This window comes from Pinus tabuliformis, chromosome 4_1 (assembly GCF_031772625.1).
Source record: "Pinus tabuliformis cultivar Carrire ecotype Pingquan chromosome 4_1, CPIR1, whole genome shotgun sequence".
In the NCBI taxonomy this organism is placed as follows: Eukaryota; Viridiplantae; Streptophyta; class Pinopsida; order Pinales; family Pinaceae; genus Pinus; species Pinus tabuliformis.
This window is the reverse complement of record NC_142303.1, coordinates 191,332,480-191,357,585: the sequence shown is the minus strand read 5'-3', so window position 1 is coordinate 191,357,585 and position 25,106 is coordinate 191,332,480. Positions and strand designations below refer to the sequence as shown.

Below are 25,106 nucleotides of genomic sequence, written 5' to 3'. Positions count from 1 at the left end.
CTTGTCAAAAGAAATATAAAGATTTAGGATCCTAATAAACCAATCAATAGGTTCGCAGCATTGTTGACCAAGGAGGTAGCCACATCGTCAGAATCGGAGGCTACTGAAAAAATAACTATTGCATCCTTATTCAAGGTTGATGAAGTAGAAAAGAAAGATCCTGATACACAGATCTTTCCCATCTATGAACCTCTTGAGCATAGATACAGTAAGTATCCAGCCCCTGATATTGAAGGCAAAGGAAAGATTCTTGAAGCCCATACCTTTTTCCCAGAGTCCCACAGAGAATGCAACATTGACAACATGAGTGTTGGGCAAATCAGACAAGTGATAGATATGATGTATACAGAGTACAAACTCATGTGTCTTAGGGGAAAAAGTGAAATTAACGCTTGCAAAACTATCATACAGTGTTTTACATTAACATTTCTCAGGTGGTGGGAGACAGAGTCATCTGCAAAGCTTATTGCAAAAATGGAAGAAGAAGTACTGAAAGATGAAAATGGAGATGTCATACATAATCCTAATGGCACTACTACCAACAATATGATAGGAGCATTGACATCAATGATCCTAGAACTTTGGTGTGGTAGCGAAACAGAAATTGCAAATAAAAATGAAATTATTCTTATGAATCTGAAGTGCCATAAAATGTCCCAGTTTGAAGACTTCCACAGAGATTGGATGCAGCGATTTATGAAGTCAAAGATTCAAAGAACTTGTTATGGAAACAAGTTTACCTTGTAGAACTGATTGAAGCATTCATGGATCAGCAAAAATCCAGCGCTTCAAATGGTTCAGGTAAGAAGTCTTTGTTTATTGATGCATCACTTGAAAGAAACACAAAATCTTTTCAAAAGCATCAACAGAAACCTAATAGGGTAAGATCAATCATCTTAGGAGAAGTGAGTCATGAGATTCACAATCTCAAGACAGAAATTTCTGCAATGAAATCTTAGATTGCAGAATTGAAGAAAGGCAAACAGGTGGCCAAAGAAGAAGCAGAAGATGATCAGCCATGGGACACTGCTCAATACAGCGGTAATCAGGAAGTTCAATTTGATGAAGGTAAAAAAGATCCCAACTTTGGATTCAAAGAGATGAGACTTTTAACCATCTCTTACCAGGAACATCATGTCAAAATTGATCTCTGCATTAAAGGGGAAATGTTTGAAATGATTGCGCTCATTGATTCAGGCGCAGATATAAACATCCTCAATATAAAGACCATTCCAGCTAAATACTAGGTTGCTGCAGAAAGAAAAGTGGTAGGTTTGGGTAACAAAAAACTTTTATACGAAATACCCAAAGCCTCTCTCTATTTTGAAAATCATTGTATTAATCTGAAATTTGCAGTTGCAGACATTCCAGTCGATTGCATCCTTGGAAATGTCTTTTTGGCAGCAGTAGAGCCTCATGGCTCACTTAGGCTCAAAGGAGGAAAAGATGGTTATTTCATATCAGTCCCCACATCTAAAGGGACAAGAAAGAGGATTGAATTACCATATATTTCAAATCCAAGAATTTCCACAATGGTCCAAACTATGCAAAATCTGGACAAAGCTGATGCCAGACTGTCAGATCTGAAAGAGCTGAAGTCCACTCTCAGAACAGAAGAACAGCTCAAACTCCCCCAAGTTAGAAACAAGATAGAAGAGCTGAAAAAGCAAATTGAAGGAGAATGTTGCTCTGAAGAGCACAATGCTTTTTGGCATAGAAAGCAGCATACAGTTGAGCTCCCTTACAAGGAAGGATATGCTGGTAAGCCTTGTAAGAGCCGAGCGATTCCAATGAGAAAAGAATACAAAGATCTTTGTGAAAAAGAGATCCAGCAGCTCCTTGACAGAAAATTAATCAGAGAATCAGAAAGTCCTTGGAACTATTATGGGTTCTATGTGAACAAAAGAGCAGAACAGATCAGAGGAATCCCAAGGTTAGTAATAAACTACAAGCCTTTGAATTCAATCTTAGCAGATGATACATATCCCATACCACACAAAGGAGATTTGATCAAAAGGATAGCGGGAGCTAAGATTTTTTCTAAGTTTGATCTGAAGGCAAGATTTTGGGAAGTTGCCATTCAGAGAAAGACAAGTTCAACACTGCTTTCAGTATACTAGCAGGCCACTACAAGTAGAATGTGATGCCTTTTGGCCTGAAGAATGCGCCATCAAAATTCCAAAAGGTAATGGATAAAAATTTTAAGCCATATTTTGACTGGTTTACTGTATATATAGATGATGTGTTGATATTCTCTAAGAACATTCAAGAGCATTTGAAGCATGTAAATATTTTCAGAAACTTAGTCAAACACAATGGTCTTGTTCTTAGTAAGAAAAATATAGAAGTTTTCCAAACCACTATCAAATTTTTGGGACACACAATCTACAATGGGCAAATTTCACTACAGAAACATGCATTAGAATTTGCAGATAAATTTCTTGATGTCATAACAGATAAGAATCAGTTGCAAAGATTCTTAGGTTGTCTCAATTATGTCAGTAACTTCTATCAGGATTGTGCAAGTGACAGAAGGGTACTGAATAAAAGACTGAAGAATAACCCCCCAGAATGTACAGATGTCCATACAAAAGCAGTACAAAACATTAAAGCCAAAGTAAAAACTTTGCCTATTTTATATGTTGATGATGATCTTGCATTTAAGATTGTGGAATCACATGCAAGCAATGTTGGATGGGGAGGTATTTTAAAACAGAAAGTTGGAGACAATGAACAAATTGTTCAATTTGCATCTGGAGTATGGAATCCAGCCGAACAGAATTACTCCACGATAGAAAAAGAAGTCAAGGCAGCATGGAACTGTATCAGTAAGTTTGAGGTATATCTCATTAATAAACCTTTTTTACTAAGAAAGCCGGAGAAGCAAAGTTTGCCAAGTGGCAAGCACTTTTTGCCAACTTTGATTTTCAAGTTGAACACATTAAAGGTAAAGAAAACAGTCTCCCTAACTTTCTCCGCAGGGAATATATTGGATCATGAGAACATGTCATGATATTAGTCACTAAGTGGGATCAGAACCAAAGACAAGAGGTACTAAGGACTATCCCAGATAATCAAGACTGGGAATAATATAAAAGAAATTGGAAAACACTTGGCAGCACAGAAATACGAAAATACTGGATGCCAACTTGCAACCTCACACTGACATCCAACACTTTGTACCCAAAAGGGTGGTGTACCCTAAAGGAAGCAAGTGGATTCATGATATGATTTATGAAAAAGCACGGAGAGATGTTGATATTGCACAACAAGCTTTGGAACAGAATTTTCATGATATTGCTACTATTTAGTACAATGGAAGACCTAGCACGGGCATACATGGAAGATATTTCTGCATTTACAGAACAAGAGATCTCTGAAACGAGCCAGGACATTTTCCAACTCAGCTTGCTACTCGCTAGCCACGAAATGACCCAAATATTATTTTTCCTGACTCTGTATACAACTTTGCAGGTTATAAACAGCTTTGGTGGGTTTTTCTTAACGTTGATGACAAAATAGGAACCCACTATACAAAGTTGAAATTCAGCACAGTTGGCCACTACCAGGGATATCAACAATGCAAATGGTTTAGAGATTGGTGGAGTGATTATGGTGTTAGCAGAACTGCAATGGACCCAATATGGCACGAGCAATATTGCAAAAACCACTGTAATTTATGCATTGAACAACATCTCGAAGAATGCTTTCACCCTATCTACAAAACTGTCAATGATATCACAGAAGGTGAATGGTCACCATCCTATAATATAAGCTACTCACTCGAAGAATACATGAGAGAACATTTAGAATGGCTGGTTTTAACTAAAGTAAAATATCAGATTGTTTTGGGGAAACCTATTATTGTCCGCAGGTATACACAAAAGCATGGGATGAAATGTTGTATAAAAGAAATAGATTCCCTGAACTGACAATATTCTGACGGTTTAAATGGGCTTTCCGTAAAAAGCATCCATAGTGTAATAATAAGGACCAGTCACAACGGCTTAATTGTGATCAGATTTGTCGTCGGCTTTGTTGTACTAAAGCCTCCACTGTGTAAATAATTCAGGCATTATCCAATTTACTTTCTCGTGGGCTTTGATAAAAAGCATCCACTTTGTTTTAACGGCATTATATTTCTCGTGGAATTTGACATAAAGTATCCACTTTGTTTTGTCGGAATTTCTACGATTTTTGTAGAATGTCTCTTTGAATTCTCTTTTTGCTCTTTTCTTTGCTTTTCTCCTTTTCACCAAAGGATCATCTGCTGTCAGTCCATACTTACTGCAAATGGACTTCTTATATGGTAATCTGGAATGTTTTCCAAAGATTTATTCACCTTTGAGCTGCTACAGAGACTTACCAAGTTCTTTTTAATGTGACCATATATCTCTTCCCATGTATAAGACTTAAAAGGTAATTGGAAGACTTCTTGTAGTCTGATGTAGTCTACAAATCTGGATGGCAGTGCTGCAAGGTAAACTTGTTTCCATAACAAGTTCTTTGAATCTTTGACTTCATAAATCCGCTGCATCCAATCTCTGTGGAAGTCTTCAAACTGAGACATTTTATGGCACTTCAGATTCATAAGAATAACTTCATTTTTATCTGCAATTTTTGTTTCGCTACCACACTAATGTTCTAGGCTCATTGATGTCAATGCTCCTATCATATTGCTGGTAGTAGTGCCATCATGATTATGTATGACATCTCCATTTTCATCTTTCAATACTTATTCTTCCATTTTTGCAATAAGCTTTGGAGATGACTCTGTTTCCCACCACCTGAGAAGTGTTCCTGTAAAACACTGTATGATAGTTCTGCAAGCGTCAATTTCACTTTTTCCCCTAAGACACATGAATTTGTATTCTGTATACATCATATCTATCATTTGTCTGATTTACCCAACACTCATGTTGTCAATGTTCCATTCTCTGTGGGACTCTGGGAAAAAGGTATGGGCTTCAGGAAGCTTTAGTTTGCCTTCAATATCAGGGGTTGGATACTTACTGAATCTATGCTCAAGAAGTTCATAGATGGGAAAGATCTGTGTATCAGGATCTTTCTTTTCTACTTCATCAACCTTGAATAAGGATGCAATAGTTATTTTTTCAGTAGCCTCTGATTCTGACGATGTGGCTACCTCCTTGGTCAACAATGCTGCGAACCTATTGATTGGTTTATTAGGATGCTAAATCTTTATATTTCTTTTGACAAGAAAGGAGTTAGGAACTGGTCTCTCTGTTTTTGACACATTCATCTTTTCCATTTTGCTTGTTAGACCAGAAATAATACTTTTAGTTGTATCCAGATGATCAACTAATTTTTCTTCTACTCCTTCTATCTTTGATAAAGATTCTTTAGCATATGAACGAATAACTGAAGAATCATACTATACATTATTCAAACATCTATTTACATCATTAATTGACACTTGAACAGTATCAATCTGTTCTCTAACTTCTGCTGATTTCGCTGTATTTATTTCTAGGCCTTTCATTGCAGTATTTGTCCAATTCAACTGTTCACTGACCTTCTATATCCTTCCATCAATGCCTAAAGAATTGTCATCTTTTTGCACAAGTGGAATGGCTTTAGCTGCATTTTGGTTTTCTCCTATTACAATTCCTTTGAATGGAGGAAATGTTGAAGGAGTTTCAACTTTACTTCCATCTAATGCAGTCCAAGCATGTTTATTTGTTGAAGTGCCTGATGATGAACAAGTCAAAATAGTTAGTAGAGAAACATTATCCTTCCAAGATTTAAAAGATATCCATGTATTGTTAACCTCCATATAATGTTTCCAGTCTTCAGCTAATTGCTTTTTCTCTTGGGGAGTATAGGTTCTGTCAAGTTCTTCTGCCTGAGGATTAATGAACAAATCCCAATTAAGCATTGCTTTCATCCATTTTGCATTAATTTCGGACTTCAAGCACCTACCCATAAGTAAAAAGAATTTGTGCATCTCCATTACAGCAGCCTTTTTGCAGTCATCAGGGACAGGACCAAATCTACATGTCGGTATGAGGCCATTTGCTTGCTCAAGGAATCCTAGACCATATTTAGGCTTAGCAGGTCTCATAAGACACATCATTTCAATTGGCCTTGGGTCTTCTCCTTCCAATGTAACAATCTCATGCATCATTAATACATGATCAACATCCTGCTCATGAGGAAAAGGAATATCTGAGCACTTAGGATTGGGGCATGGATTGACAGAAGTGGATGGAGGAGCTATGCCAGATCTGGGATTATTGTTGGCATGGATTGCAATTTCGGCAAGCGTAAGTAGATTGACACTATCTTGGCACTCTGGACATTTCACTTCTAAGAAGGCAAAATTTACAATCTGTGCAAACTCAAATAAGGAAATATGTTTACAAAGAGAAGATGAGCTGGAACAAGCAGTATCTACAGTAGAGGGATCTCTATAATATTTGGACTTTTTACATGCGATTTCAATACCTCGGCGGTCAATAATGGATCTTCTGGGAAAATATATGACTGCAGAAGATAGATTTTCTGTAATATCAGCTGAGGTGATCTTCTTTGGCATGAGAGGCTTAGGATTATTTATTACCCAGTGCTCAGGGAACGTCAAATCTTCCAATCTGATTGTTTGATGCTCTATTTTCTAACTTTTAGGATCAGTCAAAACAACAACACTTGATTTGTAATCTCAACTAGGAGTGTGGCAGATGGCTGGCCACAGAGTATTAGTGTGGCGAAAACATCCTTTGGTCTGGATGGCAATATTGTTTCTCTTTTTATGCATATTGAAACCAATGGTTTGGATCTAGAGCTGTAGGATCTGGTCAATGGTTTCATCAAATGTGTAGATAGAGAAATTTGGAAAACAGTCAAAATAGACTGGGCCATGAGACAATGGAGCAACAATTCCGCCAATTAAGGAATCAGTATACTTATTGTGTGTCAGATCTCGGACACTGACTAACACATAAGTATTTAACCCTTGGTGTGTCAAAGGGTTGACTCCTACTCTTATGCATCCTAAATGCAGGTAGTTTGTTTTTAGTCTTTTGGCCTCTACCTGTAACTCTTTTGGATTTAACAGAGAAATGGTCTAGATGTTATCAGAGTTTTCTTGGATTTGACTCACAGACTCTTTGATACTTACCAATTTTTAGCAGGGGCTTCTGTCACAGGCTTGCTACTTGCCAACACCTGGTGAACCAGTAGTGAACTCAACGCAAACCTACTCAGAACTTTCACGCTCTCGCGACCTCAACAACAGCGTCCTCGCTTAACAATGGCCTTGGTGTCCCTTCGTTCCTTGGGCGAATCTCTGATGAACTTCCTGTGAACTTCGGATGAAAGCTCAAAAATAACTACTACCACAGCAGACAATATAGATGCTCAAGGTATTCATATGCGGAATGGTGTACTCAAATTATTACAGAATGGATTTTAGAGTGATTACAGAGAGGGATTCTTTATCAGAGATCGACCATCTTCGCATTTATCGGACTTTATGTTGTTCGCAAGGAACAAGCAACACCGAAGGCTACCTAGCAAAAGATAGGCTCTGCCTCAGAATATCATTGGACTCATATACAGACTCGAAAACTTCTAACTGATTTGGCCATTTTAGGTTCTGACCAGTGCCGAGCACACTAATGCGCAGGCTCCCAAATCACCTAAAAACTTGAGTTCTTCTCGTGAATAACCAGTGACAAGCATTATTGTAGGCCACTAGGGGACTGACCGAAAGGTGGATGGAATCATTACTTTGCGGTAAAGCCAGAGCGACATCCGCACAAAGATTCCAATCTGGAAAAGAAAATCTTACGGAAAAAGATTCCGACAAAACAAAGTGGATACTTTATCTCAAAGCCCACGAGAAATATAATGTCGTTAAAACAAAGTGGATGCTTTTTATTAAAGCCCACGAGAAAGTAAATCGGATAATGCCTAAATTATTTACACAGTGGAGGCTTTAGTACAACACAGCCCACGGCAAATCTGATCACAATTAAGCCGTTGTGACTGGTCCTTATTAATACACTATGGATGCTTTTTACGGAAAGCCCATGTGAACCGTCAGAATATTGTCAATTCAGGGAATCTATTTCTTTTATACAACATTTCATCCGAGGCCTTTGTGTATATCCTACAGACAATCATAGGTTTCCCCAAAACAATCTGATATTTTACTTTAGTTAAAACTAACCACTCTAAATGTTCTCTCATGTATTCTTCGAGTGAGTAGTTTATATTATAGGATGGTGAGCATTCACCTTCTGTCATATCTTTGACAGTTTTGTAGATAGGGTGAAAGCATTCTTCAAGATGTTGTTCAATGCATAATTACAGTGGTGTTTGCAATATTGCTCTTGCCATACTGGGTCCATTGCAGTTCTGCTAACACCATAATCACTCCACCAATCTCTGAACCATTTGCATTGTTGATATCCCTGGTAGTGGTCAACTGTGCTGAATTTCAACTTTGTATAGTGGGTTCCTATTTTGTCATCAACGTTAAGAAAATCCCGCCAAAGTTGTTTATAACCTGCAAAGTTGTATACAATGTTAGGAAAAATAATACTTGGGTCATTTCAAGGCCAGCGAACAACAGGCTCAGTTGGAAAATGTCCTGGCTCGTTCCATAGATCTCTTGTTATGTAAATGCAGATGTATCTTCAATGTATGCCCGTGCTAGGTCCTCCATTGTACCAAACAGTAGAAATATCATGAAAATTCTGTTCCAATGATTGTTGTGCAATATCGGCATCTCTCTGTGCTTTTTCACAAATCATATTATGAATCCACTTGCTTCTTTTAGAGTACACCTTCCTTTCGGGTACAAAGTGTTGGATGTCAGTGTGAGGTTGCAAGTTGGTATCCAGTATTTTCGTATTTCTGCACTGCCAAGTGGGTTTCCAATTTCTTTTATATTCTTCCCAGTCTTGATTATCTGGGATAGTCCTTAGTACCTCTTGTCTTTGGTTCTGATCCCACTCAGTGACTATCATCATGACATATTCTCGTGATTCAATATATTCCCTGCTGAGTAAGTCAGGGACACTGTTTTCTTTACCTTTAATATGCTCAACTTGAAAATCAAAGTTGGCAAAAAGTGCTTGCCACCTGGCAAACTTTGCTTCTTCGGCTTTCTTGATGTCTTTTGTCAATACATTCTGCAAGACTGATGCATCAGTTTTTAGTAAAAAAAGTTTATTAATGAGATATATCTCAAACTTACTAATACAGTTCCATGCTGCCTTGACTTCTTTTTCTATCGTGGAGTAATTTTGTTCATCTGGATTCCATACTCCAGATGCGAATTGAACAATTTGTTCATCCTCTCCAACTTTCTGCTTTAAAATACCTCCCCATCCAACATTGCTTGCATCTGATTCCACAATCTTAAATGCAAGATCATCAGCGACATAAAATAGGCAAAGTTTTTACTTTGGCTTTAATGTTTTGTACTGCTTTTGTATGGACATTCGTCCATTCTCGGGGGTTCTTCTTCAATCTTTTATGTAGTACCCTTCTATCACTTGCACAATCCTGATAGAAGTTAATGACATAATTGAGACAGCTTAAGAATCTTTGCAACTGATTCTTATCTATTATGACATCAGGAAATTTATCTGCGAATTCTAATGCATGTTTTTGCAATGAAATCTGCCCATTGCAGATTGTGTGTCCCAGAAATTTGATAGTGGTTTGGAAAACTTCTATCTTTTTCTTACTAAAAACAAGACCATTGTGTTTGACTAAGTTTCTGAGAATATCAACACATCATCTATATATACAATAAGCCAGTCAAAATATGGCTTAAAAATTTTATCCATTATGTTTTGAAATTTTGATGGCGCATTCTTCAGGCCAAAAGGTATCACATTCCACTCGTAGTGGCCCACTGGTATACTGAAAGCAATCTTGAACTTGTCTTTCTCTATAATGGCAACTTGCCAAAACCCTGCCTTCAAATCAAAGTTAGAAAATATCTTAGCTCCCGCTATCCTTCTGATGAAATCTCCTTTGCGTGGTATGGCATATGTATCATCTGCTAAGACTGAATTCAAACGCTTGTAATTTATTACTAACCTTGGGATTCCTCTAATCTGTTCTGCTCTTTTGTTCACATAGAACCCATAACAATTCCAAGGACTGTCTAATTCTCTGATTAATTTGCTATCAAGGAGCCGTTGGATCTCTTTTTCATAGAGATCTCTATATTCTTTTCTCATTGGAATCGCTCGGCTCTTACAAGGCTTACCAGCATATCCTTCCTTGTAAGGGAGCTCAACTGTATGCTGCTTTCTATGCCAAAAAGCATTGGGCTCTTCAAAGCAGCATTCTCCTTCAATTTGCTTTTTCAGCGCTTCTATCTTTTTCCTCATCTGGGGGAGTTTGAGTTGTTCTTTTGTTCTGAGAATGGACTTCAGGTCTTTCAGATCTGACAGTCTGGCTTCGTCTTTGTCCAGATTTTGCATAGTTTGGACCATTGTGGAAATTCTTGGATTTGAAATATATGGTAATTCAATCCTCTTTCTTGTCCCTTTAGATGTGGGGAGTGATATGAAATAACCAGCTTTTCCTCCTTTGAGCCTAAGTGAGCCATGAGGCTCTACTGCTGCCAAAAAAAACACTTCCTAGGATGAAATCGACTGGAATGTCTACAACTGCAAATTTCAGATTAATACAATGATTTTCAAAACAGAAAGAGGCTTTGGGTATTTCGTATAAAAGTTTTTTGTTACCCAAACCTACCACTTTTCTTTCTGCAGCAACCCAGTATTTAGCTAGAATGGTCTTTATATTGAGGATGTTTATATCTGCGCCTGAATCAATGAGCGCAATCATTTCAAACATTTCCCCTTTAATGCAGAGGTCAATTTTGACATGATGTTGCTGGTAAGAGATGGTTAAAAGTCTCATCTCTTTGAATCCAAAGTTTGGATCTTTTATACCTTCAGCAACTTGAACTTCCTGATTTCTGTTGTATTGAGCAGTATCCCATGGTTGATCATCTTCTGCTTCTTCTTTAGCCACCTGTTTGCCTTTCTTCAATTCTGCAATCTGAGATTTCATTGCAGAAATTTCTGTCTTGAGATTGTGAATCTCACGACTCACTTCTCCTAAGGTGAGTGATCTTACCCTATCAGGTTTCTGTTGATGCTTTTGAAAAGATTTTGTGTTTCTTTCAAACGATGCATCAATAAACAGAGACTTCTTACCAGCACTGTTTGAAGCGTTGGATTTGAGCTGATCCATGAATGCTTCAGTCAGGCGGTTCTTCATTTCCCCATCTTCCATGGCTCGTATCTGGGATAATATCTTCAGCTCATCTTCTTCGGTTGCAGCGATGAGAACTTTTTCTTTCTGGGGCTTGAGATTTTATCCTTCTTCACTGGAGTCACTATAGAATTCCGAATCAGAATCATAGTGAACTTGACATGCACATTTTTCAGATTCAGAACATGAACATTCTGAAGTATCAGAATCTGAATATTGTTGTATGTGAGCTTGAAGCTCTTCTTGAGATGAAGAACTAAAAGAATCATATGATGATTCCTCCATCTGGTGTTGTTGAGCTAATTCTCTGATCACAACATTTGGGCAGCGTTCTGTTTTATGTGTGTCAGAACCACATTTCATGCATTGCATTGGTCCTCTTCTTTCCTGCTTGACTTGTTTCCCTTTTTGAACAAAAGCTTCCGGTTTCTTGCCTCTATTCCTCTTTGACGCTTCACCTTCTAAACATCTAGAAGAAGTATGTCCATTCTGTCCACATAGCCAACATGTGAGTTTATTCCATTTTTGTTGCTTTGCAGAATGCAGATGAATATCTGAAGGATTGTAATAATGTGTTCGTGGAACATTTTATAATACCCCTTTTTTCTTCTGGCGGTTTGGCCTCGGGTTTGCTTAGGATATTTCCTTCTATCCTTTGGATAATGTCTACGATTTTTGTAGAATGTCTCTTTGAATTCTCTTTTTTATCTTTTCTTTGCTTTTCTCCTTTTCACCAAAAGGATCATCTGCTGTCAGTCCATACTTACTGCAAATGGACTTCTTATCTGGTAATCTGGAAAGTTTTTCCAAAGATTTATTCACTTTTGAGCTGGTACAGAGACTTACCAGAGTCTTTGTGATGTGAGCATATATCTCTCCCCATGTATAAGACTCAAAAGGTAATTGGAAGACTTCTTCTAGTGATGTAGTCTACAAATCTGGATGGCAATACTGCAAGGTAAACTTGTTTCCATAACAAGTTCTTTGAATCTTTGATTTCATAAATCCGCTGCATCCAATCTCTGTGGAAGTACTTCTTCTTCCATTTTTGCAATAAGCTTTGCAGATGACTCTGTCTCCCACCACCTGAGAAGTGTTCCTGTAAAACACTGTATGATAGCTCTGCAAGCGTCAATTTCAATTTTTCCCCTAAGACACATGAGTTTGTATTTTTTATACATCATATCTATCATTTGTCTGATTTGCCCAACACTCATGTTGTCAATGTTCCATTCTCTGTGGGACTCTGGGAAAAAGGTATGGGCTTCAGGAAGCTTTCCTTTGCCTTCAATATCAGGGGTTGGATACTTACTGAATCTATGCTCAAGAGGTTCATAGATGGGAAAGATCTGTGTATCAGGATCTTTCTTTTCTCCTTCATCCTTGAATAAGGATGCAATAGTTATTTTTTCAGTAGCCTCTGATTCTGACGATGTGGCTACCTCCTTAGGGAATAATGTTGCGAACCTATTGATTGGTTTATTAGGATCTTGAATCTTTATATTTCTTTTGACAAGAAAGGAGTTAGGAACTGGTCTCTCTGTTTTTGACACATTAATCTTTTCCATTTTGCTTGTTAGACCATAAATAAGACTTTTAGTTGTATCTAGATGATCAACTAATTCTTCTTCTACTCCTATCTTTGATAAAGATTCTTTAGCATATGAACGAATAACTGAAGAATCATACTGTACATTATTCAAACATCTATTTACATTATTAATTGACACTTGAACAGTATCAATCTGTTCTCTAACTTCTATTGATTTGGCTGTATTTATTTATAGGCCTTTCATTGCAGTCTTTTTATAATTCAACTGTTCATTGGCCTTCTATATCCTTCCATCAATGCCTAAAACATTGTCATCTTTTTGCACAAGTGGAATGGCTTTAGCTGCATTTTGGTTTTCTCCTATTACAATTCCTTTGAATGGAGTAAATGTTGAAGGATTTTCAACTTTACTTCCATCTAATGCAGTCCAAGCATGTTTATTTGCTGAAGTGCCTGATGATGAACCAGTGAAAATAGTTACTGGAGAAACATTATCTTTCCAAGAATAAAAAGATATCCATGTATTGTTAACCTCCATATAATGTTTTCAGTCTTCAGCTAATTGCTTTTTCTCTTGGGGAGTATAGGTTCTGTCAAATTCTTCTTCCTGAGGATTAGTGAACAAATCCCAATTAAGCATTGCCTTCATCCATTTTGCACTAATTTTGGACTTCAGGCACCCACCCATAAGAGAAAAGAATTTGTGCATCTCCATTACAGCAGCCTTTTTGCAGTCATCAGGGACAGGACCAAATCTACATGGCGGTATGAGGCCATTTGCTTGCTCAACAAATCCTAGACCATATTTAGGCGTAGCAGGTCTCATAAGACACATCATTTCAGTTAGCCTTGGGTCTTCTCCTTCCAGTGTAACAATCTCATGCATCATTAATACATGATCAGCATCCTATTCATGAGGAAAACAAATATCTTAGCACTTAGGATTGGGGCATGGATTGACAGAAGTGGATAGAGGAGTTGTGCCAGATCTGGGATTATGGTTGGCATGGATTGCAATTTCGGCAAGCGTAAGTAGATTGCCACTATCTTGGCACTCTGGACATTTAAATTCTAAAGAGGCAAAATTTACAATCTGTGCAAACTCAAATAAGGAAATATGTTTACAAAGAAAATGAACTGGAACAAGTAGTATCTACAGTAGAGGGATCTCTATAATATTTGGACTTTTTACAGGCGATTTCAATACCTGGGCGGTCAATAGTGGATCTTCTGGGAAAAAATATGACTACAGAAGATAGATTTTTTGTAATATCAGGTAAGGTGATCTTCTTTGGCATGAGAGGCTTAGGATTATTTATTACCCAGTGCTCAGGGAACGTCAAATCTTCCCATCTGATTGTTTGATGCACTATTTTCTGATTTTTAGGATCAGTCAGAACTACAACACTAGATTTGGAATCTCGACTGGAAGTGTGGCAGATCGCTGGCCACAGAGTATTAGTGTGGCAAAAACATCCTTTTGTCTGGATGGCAATATTGTTTCTCTTTTTATAAATATCGAAACCAGTGGTTTGGATCTGCTCAATGGTTTCATCAAATTTGTAGATAGAGAAATTTGGAAAACAGTGAAAATACACTGGGCCATGAGACAATGGAGCAGCAATTCCGCCAATTAAGGAATCAATATAGTTATTGTGTGTTAGATCTCGGACAGTGGCTAACACATAAGTATTTAACCCTTGGTGTGTCAAAGGGTTGACTCCTACTCGTATGCATCCTAAATGCAGGTAGTTTGTTTTTAGTCTTTTGGCCTCTCCCTGTAACTCTTTTGGATTTAACAAAGAAATGGTCTGGATGTTATCAGAGTTTTCTTGGAATTGACTCACAGACTTTTTGATACTTATCCTAGTAGTAGCTTTTAAATGAAATACAAAAATATCATTATATACTTCTGAGGGAGCTATAGCAGGTAATTCCCAATGGGCAGAAAGATTCTCTCTCATCTAATTCACAGAAAGAAACAGATTTCCGGAATGAATCCATTCTTTATGAGTATAAGATTTAGAATACCGAGCTTTCTGAACCAGACGTTACTGGCTCTGATACCAATTTTTAGCAGGGGCTCCTGTCACAAGCTTGCTACTTGCTGCGTCTCTTTGTTTATCTTTGATAGCCAACTCCTGGTGAACCAGTGGTGAACTCAGCGCGAACCTACTCAGAACTTTCACGCTCTCGCGGCCTCAACAACGGCTTCCTCGCCTAACAACGGCCTTGGCGTCCCTTCGTTCCTTTGGCGAACCTCTGATGAACTTCCTGTGAACTTCGGATGAAAGCTCAAAAATAACTACTACCACAGCAAACAATATAGATGCGCAAGTTATTCATATGCAGAATGGTGTACTCATATTATTACATAACGGATTTTAAAATGATTACAGAGAGAGATTCTGTATCAGAGATTGACTATCTTCGCATTTATCGGACTTTATGTTGTTCGCAAGGAACAAGCAACACCGAAGCCTACCTGGCGAAAGATAGGCTCCGCCTCAGAATATGATTGGACTCATATACAGACTCGAAAACTTCTAAGTGATTCGGCCACTTTAAGTTCTCACGAGTGCCGAGCACACTGATGCGCAGGCTCCCAAATCACCTAAAGACTTGAGTTCTTCTCGTGATGCAAGCAGATCAGATTGAATGTCCGCAGTTGCAGAGCAGGAGAGGCTCTCGACACAATGACTCTCTAAGACTCTATCTATTCCAAAGCTTGTTGTGCAATATTAGCACCTCTCCGTGCATTTTCATAAATCATATCATGAATCCACTTGCTTCCTTTAGGGTACACCTTCCTTTCAGGTACAAAGTGTTGGATGTCAGTGTGAGGTTGCATGTTGGTATCCAGTGTTTTCGTATTTCTGAGTTGCCAAGTGGGTTTCCAATTTCTTTTATATTCTTCCGAGTCTTGATTATCTGGGATAGTCCTTAGTACCTCTTGTCTTTGGTTCTAATCCCACTCAGTGACTATCATCATGAAAAGTTCTCGTGATTCAACATATTCCCTACTGAGAAAGTCAGGGACACTGTTTTCTTTACCTTTAATGTGTTCAACTTGAAAATCAAAGTTGGCAAAAAGTGCTTGCCACCTGGCAACCTTGCTTCTCCGGCTTTCTTGATGTCTTTTGTCAATACTTTCTGCAAGGATGATGCATCAGTTCTTAGTAAAAAAGGTTTATTAATGAGATATATCTCAAACTTACTGATACATTTCCATGCTGCCTTGACTTCTTTTTCTATCGTGGAGTAATTAGGTTCGGCTGGATTCCATACTCCAAATGCAAATTGAACAATTTGTTCATCATCTACAAATTTCTGCTTTAAAATACCTCCCTATCCAACATTGCTTGCATCTGATTCCACAATCTTAAATGCAAGATCATCAACAACATATAAAATAGGCAAAGTTTTTACTTTGGCTTTAATGTTTTGTACTGCTTTTGTATGGACATTCGTCCATTCTTGGGGGTTCTTCTTCAATCTTTTATGCAGTACCCTTTTGTCACTTGCACAATCCTGATAGAAGTTAATGACATAATTGAGACAGCCTAAGAATCTTTGCAACTGATTCTTATCTATTATGACATCAGGAAATTTATCTGCGAATTCTAATGCATGTTTTTGCAATGAAATCTGCCCATTGCAGATTGTGTGTCCCAGAAATTTGATAGTGGTTTGGAAAACTTCTATATTTTTCTTACTAAGAACAAGACCATTGTGTTTGACTAAGTTTCTGAAAATATTTACATGCTTCAAATGCTCTTGAATGTTCTTAGAGAATATCAACACATCATCTATATATACAATAAGCCAGTCAAAATATGGCTTAAAAATTTTATCCATTACCTTTTAGAATTTTGATGGCGCATTCTTCAGGCCAAAAGGCATCACATTCCACTCATAGTGGCCTGCTGGTATATTGAAAGCAGTCTTGAACTTGTCATTCTCTGTAATGGCAACTTGCCAAAATCCTGCCTTCAGATCAAACTTAAAGAAAATATTAGCTCTCGCTATCCTTCTGATCAAATCTCCTTTGCGTGGTATGGCATATGTATCATCTGCTAAGACTAAATTCAAAGGCTTGTAATTTATTACTAACCTTGGGATTCCTCTGATCTGTTCTCCTCTTTTGTTCATATAGAACCCATAACAGTTCCAAGGACTGTCTGATTCTCTGATTAATTTTCTATCAAGGAGCTGTTGGATCTCGTTTTCACAGAGATCTTTGTATTCTTTTCTCATTGGAATCGCTTGGCTCTTACAAGGCTTTCCAGCATATCCTTCCTTGTAAGGAAGCTCAACTGTATGCTGCTTTCTATGCCAAAAAGCATTGGGCTCTTCAGAGCAGCGTTCTCCTTCAATTTCCTTTTTCAACTCTTCTATCTTCTTTCTCACCTGGGGGAGTTTGAGTTGTTCTTCTGTTCTAAGAGTGGACTTCAGCTCTTTCAGATCTGACAGTCTGGCTTTGGCTTTGTCCAGACTTTGCATAATTTGGACCATTGTGTAAATTCTTGGATTTGAAATATATGGTAATTCAATCCTCTTTCTTGTCCCTTTAGATGTGGGGAGTGATATGAAATAACCAGCTTTTCCTCCTTGAGCCTAAGTGAGCCATGAGGCTCTACTGCTGCGAAAAAGACATTTCCAAGGATGCAATCGACTGGAATGTTTGCAACTGCAAATTTCGGATTAATACAATGATTTTCAAAACACAGAGAGGCTTTGGGTATTTTGTATAAAAGTTTTTTGTTACCCAAACCTACCACTTTTCTTTCTGCAGCAACCCAGCATTTCGCTGGAATGGTCTTTATATTGAGGATGTTTATATCTGCGCTTGAATCAATGAGAGCAATCATTTCAAACATTTCCCCTCTAATGCAGAGGTCAATTTTGACATGATGTTGCTGGTAAGAGATGGTTAAAAGTCTCATCTCTTTGAATCCAAAGTTTGGATCTTTTATACCTTCAGCAACTTCAACTTCCTGATTACTATTGTATTGAGCAGTATCCCATGGCTGATCATCTTCTGCTTCTTCTTTGGCCACTTGTTTGCCTTCCTTCAATTCTGCAATCTGAGATTTCATTGCAGAAATTTTTGTCTTGAGATTGTGAATCTCACGACTCACTTCTCCTAAGGTGAGTGATCTTACCCTATCAGGTTTCTATTCATGCTTTTGAAATGATTTTCTGTTTCTTTCAAACGATGCATCAATAAACAGAAACTTCTTACCTGAACTATTTGAAGCGTTGGATTTGAGCTGATCCATGAATGCTTAAGTCAGGCGGTTCTTCATTTCCCCATCTTCCATGGCTCGTATCTGGGATAATTTCTTTAGCTCATCTTCTTCAGTTGCAGCGATGAGAACTTTTTCTTTTTGGGGCTTGATATTTTCTCCTTCTTCACTGGAGTCACTATAGAAATCCGAATCAGAATCATAGTGAACTTGACATGCACATTTTTCATATTCAGAACATGAACATTCTGAAGTATCAGAATTTGAATATTGTTGTACGTGACCTTGCAGCGCTTCTTGAGATGAAGAATTAAAATAATCATATGATGATTCTTCCATCTGGTGTTGCTGAGCTAATTCTCCAATCACAACATTGGGGCAGCGTTTTGTTTTATGTGTGTGAGAACCACATTTCATGCACTGCATCGGTCCTCTTCCTTCTTGCTTGACTTGTTTCCCTTTCTGAACAAAAGCTTCTGATTTCTTGCCTCTGTTCCTCTTTGAGGCTTCACCTTCCGGACATCTACAAGAAGTATGTCCATTCTGTCCACATAGCCAACATGTGAGTTTATTCCATTTTTCTTGTTTTGCAGAATGCAGATGAATATCTGAAGGATTGTAATAATGTGTTCGTGGAACATATTTATAATACCCCTTTTTTCTTCTGGAGGTTTGGCCTCGAATTTGCTTAGGATATTTGCTTCTATCCTTTGGATAATTTCTACAGTTTTTGTAGAACGTCTCTTTGAATTCTCTTTTTGTTCTTTTCTTTGCTTTTCTCTTTTTCACCAAAGGATCATCTGCTGTCAGTCCATACTTACTGCAAATGGACTTCTTATCTGGTAATCTGGAAAGTTTTTCCAGAGATTTGTTCACTTTTGAGCTGGTACAGAAACTTACCAGGGTCTTTGTGATGTGAGCATATATCTCTTCCGATGTATAAGACTCAAAAGGTAATTGGAAGGCTTCTTGCAGTCTGATGTAGTCTACAAATCTGGATGGCAGTGCTGCAAGGTAAACTTGTTTCCATAGCAAGTTCTTTGAATCTTTGACTTCATAAATACGCTGCATCCAATCTCTGTGGAAGTCTTCAAACTGAGACATTTTATGGCACTTCAGATTCATAAGAATAACTTCATTTTTATCTGCAATTTCTGTTTCGCTACCACACCAATGTTCTAGGATCATTGATGTCAATGCTCCTGTCATATTGCTGGTAGTAGTGCCATCAGGATTATGTATGACATCTCCATTTTCATCTTTTAGTACTTCTTCCATTTTTGCAATAAGCTTTGGAGATGACTCTGTCTCCCACCACCTGAGAAGTGGTCTTGTAAAACATTGTATGATAGTTCTGCAAGGGTCAACTTCACTTTTTCCCCTAAGACACATGAGTTTGTATTCTGTATACATCATATCTATCATTTGTCTAATTTGTCCAACACTCATGTTGTCAATGTTCCATTCTCTGTGGGACTCTAGGAAAAAGGTATGGGCTTCAGGAAGATTTCCTTTGCCTTCAATACCAGGTGTTGGATACTTACTGAATCTATGCTCAAGAGGTTCATAGATGGGAAAGATCTGTGTATCAGGATCTTTCTTTTCTCCTTCATCATCCTTGAATAAAGATGCAAAAGTTATTTTTTCAGTAGCCTTTGATTCTAACGATTTGGCTACCTCCTTGGGGAATAATGCTAGGAACCTACTGATTGGTTTAATAGGATCCTGAATCTTTATATTTCTTTTGACAAGAAAGGAGTTAGGAACTGGTCTCTCTGTTTTTGACAGATTCATCTTTTCCATTTTGCTTGTTAGACCAGAAATAAGATTTTTAGTTGTATCCAGATGATCAACTAATTTTTCTTCTACTCCTTCTATCTTTGATAAAGATTCTTTAGCATATGAACGAATAACTGAAGAATCATATTGTACTTTATTCAAACATCTATTTACATCATTAATTGACACTTGAACAACATCAATCTGTTCTCTAACTTCTGCTGATTTCGCTGTATTTATTTCTAAGCCTTTCATTGCAGTATTTGTCCAATTCAATTGTTCACTGACCTTCTATATCCTTCCATCAATGCCTAAAGCATTGTCATCTTTTTGCACAAGTGGAATGGCTTTAGCTACATTTTGGTTTTCTCCTATTACAATTCCTTTGAATGGAGCAAATGTTGAAGGAGTTTCAACTTTACTTCCATCTAATGCAGTCTAAGCATGTTTATTTGCTGAAGTGCCTGATGATGATCCAGTCAAAACAGTTACTGGAGAAACATTATCTTTCCAAGAGTAAAAAGATATCCATGTATTGTTAACCTCCATATAATGTTTCCAGTCTTCAGCTAATTGCTTTTTCTCTTGGGGAGTATAGGTTCTGTCAAATCCTTATGCCTGAGGATTAGTGAACAAATCCTAATTAAGCATTGCTTTCATCCATTTTGCATTAATTTCGGACTTCAGGCACCCACCCATAAGAGATAAGAATTTGTGCATCTCCATTACAGCAGCCTTTTTGCAGTCATTAGGGACAGGATCAAATCTACATGGCGGTATGAGGCCATTTGCTTGCTCAACGAATCATAGACCATATTTAGGCTTAGCAGGTCTCATAAGACACATCATTTCAGTTAGCCTTGGGTCTTCTCCTTCCAGCGTAACAATCTCATGCATCATTAATACATGATCAGCGTCCTGCTCATGAGTAAAAGGAATATCTGAGCACTTAAGATTACGGCATGGATTGACAGAAGTGGATGGAGGAGCTGTGCCAGATCTGGGATTATGGTTGGCATGGATTGCAATTTCGACAAGCGTAAGTTGATTGACACAATCTTGGCACTCTGGACATTTAACTTCTAAAGAGGCAAAATTTACAATCTGTGCAAACTCAAATAAGAAAATATGTTTACAAAGAGAAGATGAACTGGAACAAGCAGTATCTAGAGTAGAAGGATCTTTGTAATATTTGGACTTTTTACAGGCGATTTCAATACCTAGGCGGTCAATAGTGGATCTTCTGGGAAAAGATATGACTGCAGAAGATAGATTTTTGTAATATCAGCTGAGGTGATCTTGTTTGGCATGAGAGGCTTAGGATTATTTATTACCAAGTGCTCATGGAACGTCAAATCTTCCCATCTGATTGTTTGATGCTCTATTTTCTGATTTTTAGGATCAGTCAGAACAACAACACTAGATTTGGAATCTCGACTGGAAGTGTGGTAGATGGCTGGCCACGGAGTATTAGTGTGGCGAAAAACATCCTTTGGTCTGGATGGCAATATTGTTTCTCTTTTTATGCATATCGAAACCAGTGGTTTGGATCTGGACAATGGTTTCATCAAATGTGTAGATAGAGAAATTTGGAAAACAATCAAAATAGACTAGGCCATGAGACAATGGAGCAACAATTCCGCCAATTAAGGAATCAGTATACTTATTATGTGTCAGATCTCAAACAGTGGCTAACACATAAGTATTTAACCCTTGGTGTGTCAAAGGGTTGACTCCTACTCTTATGCATCCTAAATGCAGGTAGTTTGTTTTTAGTCTTTTGGCCTCTGCCTGTAACTCTTTTGGATTTAACAGAGAAATGGTCAAGATGTTATCAGAGTTTTCTTGGATTTGACTCACAGACTCTTTGATACTTATCCTAGTAGTAGCTTTTAAATGAAATACAGAAATATCATTATATACTTCTGAGGGAGTTATAGCAGGTAATTCCCAACCGGCAGAAGGTTGTGGTTCTTCATATTCAAGTTCAGCAGAATTTAAGACACCACTGGAACTTGAAGCATATTAGAATATATTAGAATATCCCTATTTAGCATTTAATGCTCATTCCTTTTAGCTGTTGCTATTTGTATTCTTTTAGCAGTTTCTTTGATGAAACTGAGTGTTTCTATATTCTACATAGAAACCTGATGTTTCTATTATTGTAAATATCTCTGTATTATGTTTGAGCTGTTTGCTCATTCGAAATTAATTCATTCAACATTCTTTTATGGTATCATAGCAAGGTTAAGAGGTTTCTTGAACAGTAATTCTCTCTGCATCGCAACCTCTTGAGTCCTTTCTAAGGTCAAGCCCTCTGTAAGCCAGGCAGCCTTCACTGAGTCTTAGCCTCGGCTTTGCTCGTTGTGATAAAAGCTTACAGTCGTCCATCTCGATACAGAAATGGATTCTTCCCTTGCATGATCATTGTTTTAAGGAAATAACTTTGTGGCGGTGACTGTTTTCGTGGGAGCGGAATTTTTTTTGGCTGGCCAGTCTTGCTTGGAATCGTGAATCCGGCTATCTTCCTCTTCGCCTGGCGGCTACAACGTGGAATTCCTCAGCAATCGTGTTCCAGGTGTTTTCTCTAGTTCAAAACTCATTTTTTTAAATCGGAGTCGTGGTCTGAAAAGTCAATCTGCGGGCAACTGTCTATTTTTTTTATTCTCGAACGCTGTCAAACAGGATATCTGTGGATACGCGTGTTAGTTCAAAACCCGTGGATATATTTTTGAAACTCTGTCAAACCCGTGGCTATATATATTCCATACCCGTGGCTATCTGAAACCCGTGAATATATATACTTCAAACCCGTGGCTTATCTGAATCCCGTAAATATATATATTTCAAACCCGTGGTTTATCTGAATCCCGTGAATATATATTTCGAAGTGTTATAAAGCCCGTGGATATATTTCAAAAGCCGTGAATATATTTCAAACGACTCGGAATACGTTTCAAACGTGTATATATATAAGTGTATTTCACGTAGCTGAGACGTGACGTGAAGCTGTGATAGCTCACGTGGGCCAAATTTTAGATCCTCGTATTTACTTTATCAGTGTTCCCAATCAGCAGTGTTTGCCGGCAGCGTGTTTCCAATCAGCCAATCAGCGTTTTTGTTACCTGTTGTCGCTCAGTGTGTTCCCAATCAGCGTTCTTTTCTTATCTGTTCCAAACCAGCAGTGTGTTCCCATTACAATCTCAGACCTGAAATTTTCTGTTGCCACTCGGATTCTGGTGGAGCTCCACGGACCTGAAGCAAACCTGTGGGAAACTGTATTCTCAGACCTGTGCTTATCTTAGGATAAAACTCAGATCTGGACAGATAAAGGAACCTCAAACTTTATTTTATGATTTGGACCTGTCACATTTATTAAAGAAAGGGATTTTTGCAGCAGGATTAAAGGGGACAGTTTCAGCAGTATTACTATTGTTTTTTAGACTGGAGAGATATTTTTGCTGACCTCTGCATTTTCTTTGGGAAAATGGCCACACTCACCAATCTGATGTTAGAAGGAAATCAACGCTTTAATGGCAGCAACTATAACATTTGGAAACAAAGAATGCTGACCATTTTTTAGTACAGGCGTCTTGATCAACTCATTTTGGGCAAAGAGCTTCGTCCTGGTACAGCTGGGACCGATCAAGATAAATTTGATGATCGAAATCGAGAGGCTGTTATGCTTCTCAAGCTCTCTGTCGCTGATGATCAGTTACCACAAATCCCTTCTGGCAAGACAGCTGCTGAAATCTGGCAACAGTTGAAAGAACTGCATGAGACATCTGACAAAAGCAGAGCTTTTTTTCTCAAAAATCAGTTGTTCTCCATCATGATGGACGAACATATGTCTTTACAGGAACATCTCAACAAACTTAAAGACATTCGAGATCAGCTCGAAGCCATTGGTAGGACCATGGAGGAGGAAGATATGGTAGTTATTACTTTGAAAAGTCTACCGAAATCCTATGAACACTTCATCGAAACACTCAACATTACCACTACAAATGTTGATCTGAAGTTTCCAAATTTATGTACCAAACTTCTGCAGCAGGATCGGTGGAAACAGCAGTTTGGTAGTAGTGCTTCATCAGTGTCCTCGGAAAATGCATTTTCTGCAAAATATCAGTCCTCTCAGTCCTTTCAGCAGAAAGGCTCCTCTCAGCCTTTTGATCCTGCTCGGAAGAAAAGTGTGCAGTGTAATTACTGTCACAGGTCCGTTCACATGAAGAAAGACTGTCGACAGAGGATTGCTTCTGAACAGAGGAAACAGGGAGGGCCACATCAGACAGCAAATGTTGCAGAACATTCCGAGCAGACAGAGTCTGCCTTTTACGCCTTTATGGCTAAAAGAGCTTCAGATCCTGTTCCTTCCTCTGCATGGTACATTGATTCTGGCGCATCACGTCATTTTTCTCACAGGCGTGACTGGTTTATTGACTTCTCACCTTTCAGTGATTCCGTGGTATTTGGCGGAGGTGAAAAGTACACAGTAGTTGGCAGAGGGACAGTTCAAATTCAGTCTGGTGGGCGCACACTTATATTTCTGAATGTATACTATGTTCCTGGTATGGAAATTAATCTGCTATCTGTCAGCCAGATTATGAGGAATTCTCCTCAACTTGATGTAGTGTTCAGTACCCACAAGTGTTCCATTATTGACAGGGAGACTAGTTTAACAGTTGCTGTCGGCCTAGAGGATCATGGTCTATACAGGCTACTTGACACCGGTGACTCTCCAGAAGTGGCTCTAGCAGCACGTATCTCTCCTATCAGCACTCTATGGCATCAGCGATATGGGCATATCAATATGCAGTATCTCTCTCAGCTCTCTCGGGAGGGACTTGTGTCTGGATTACCTGATATTCAGACTCAGCAGTTGGGGGTATGCAGCGCCTGTCAAGCGGGAAAGCAACATCGGTCTTCATTCAAAAATGGAGAATCTTGGCGCGCATCTAAGGTACTTCAGTTACTTCATGCTGATATTTGCGGTCCTATGAATACAGCTTCTATCACTGCTTGCAAATATTTTTTACTTATTGTAGATGATTTCAGTAGAAAGATGTGGGTATATTTTTTAAAAAATAAATCTGATGCTCTTAGTACCTTTCAGAAGTTTAAAACCTTAGTGGAAAAAGAATCTGGTTGTAACATCATGACCCTTAGGACCGACAATGGGGGGGAATTTTGTTCTTCGGCGTTTGCCAACTTCTGTGATATTCATGGCATCAAACGTCAATTAACCACTCCTTACA

General features: G+C 38.2%; 1 protein-coding gene across 2 annotated transcripts in view; it reads right to left on the bottom strand.

The window, feature by feature from the left end:
* The window catches only part of LOC149174858 (NagB/RpiA/CoA transferase-like superfamily protein), a 132,425-nt gene that overhangs the window by 87,621 nt on the left and 19,698 nt on the right, over positions 1-25,106 (bottom strand). The gene's annotated exons all lie outside the window — the stretch shown is intronic.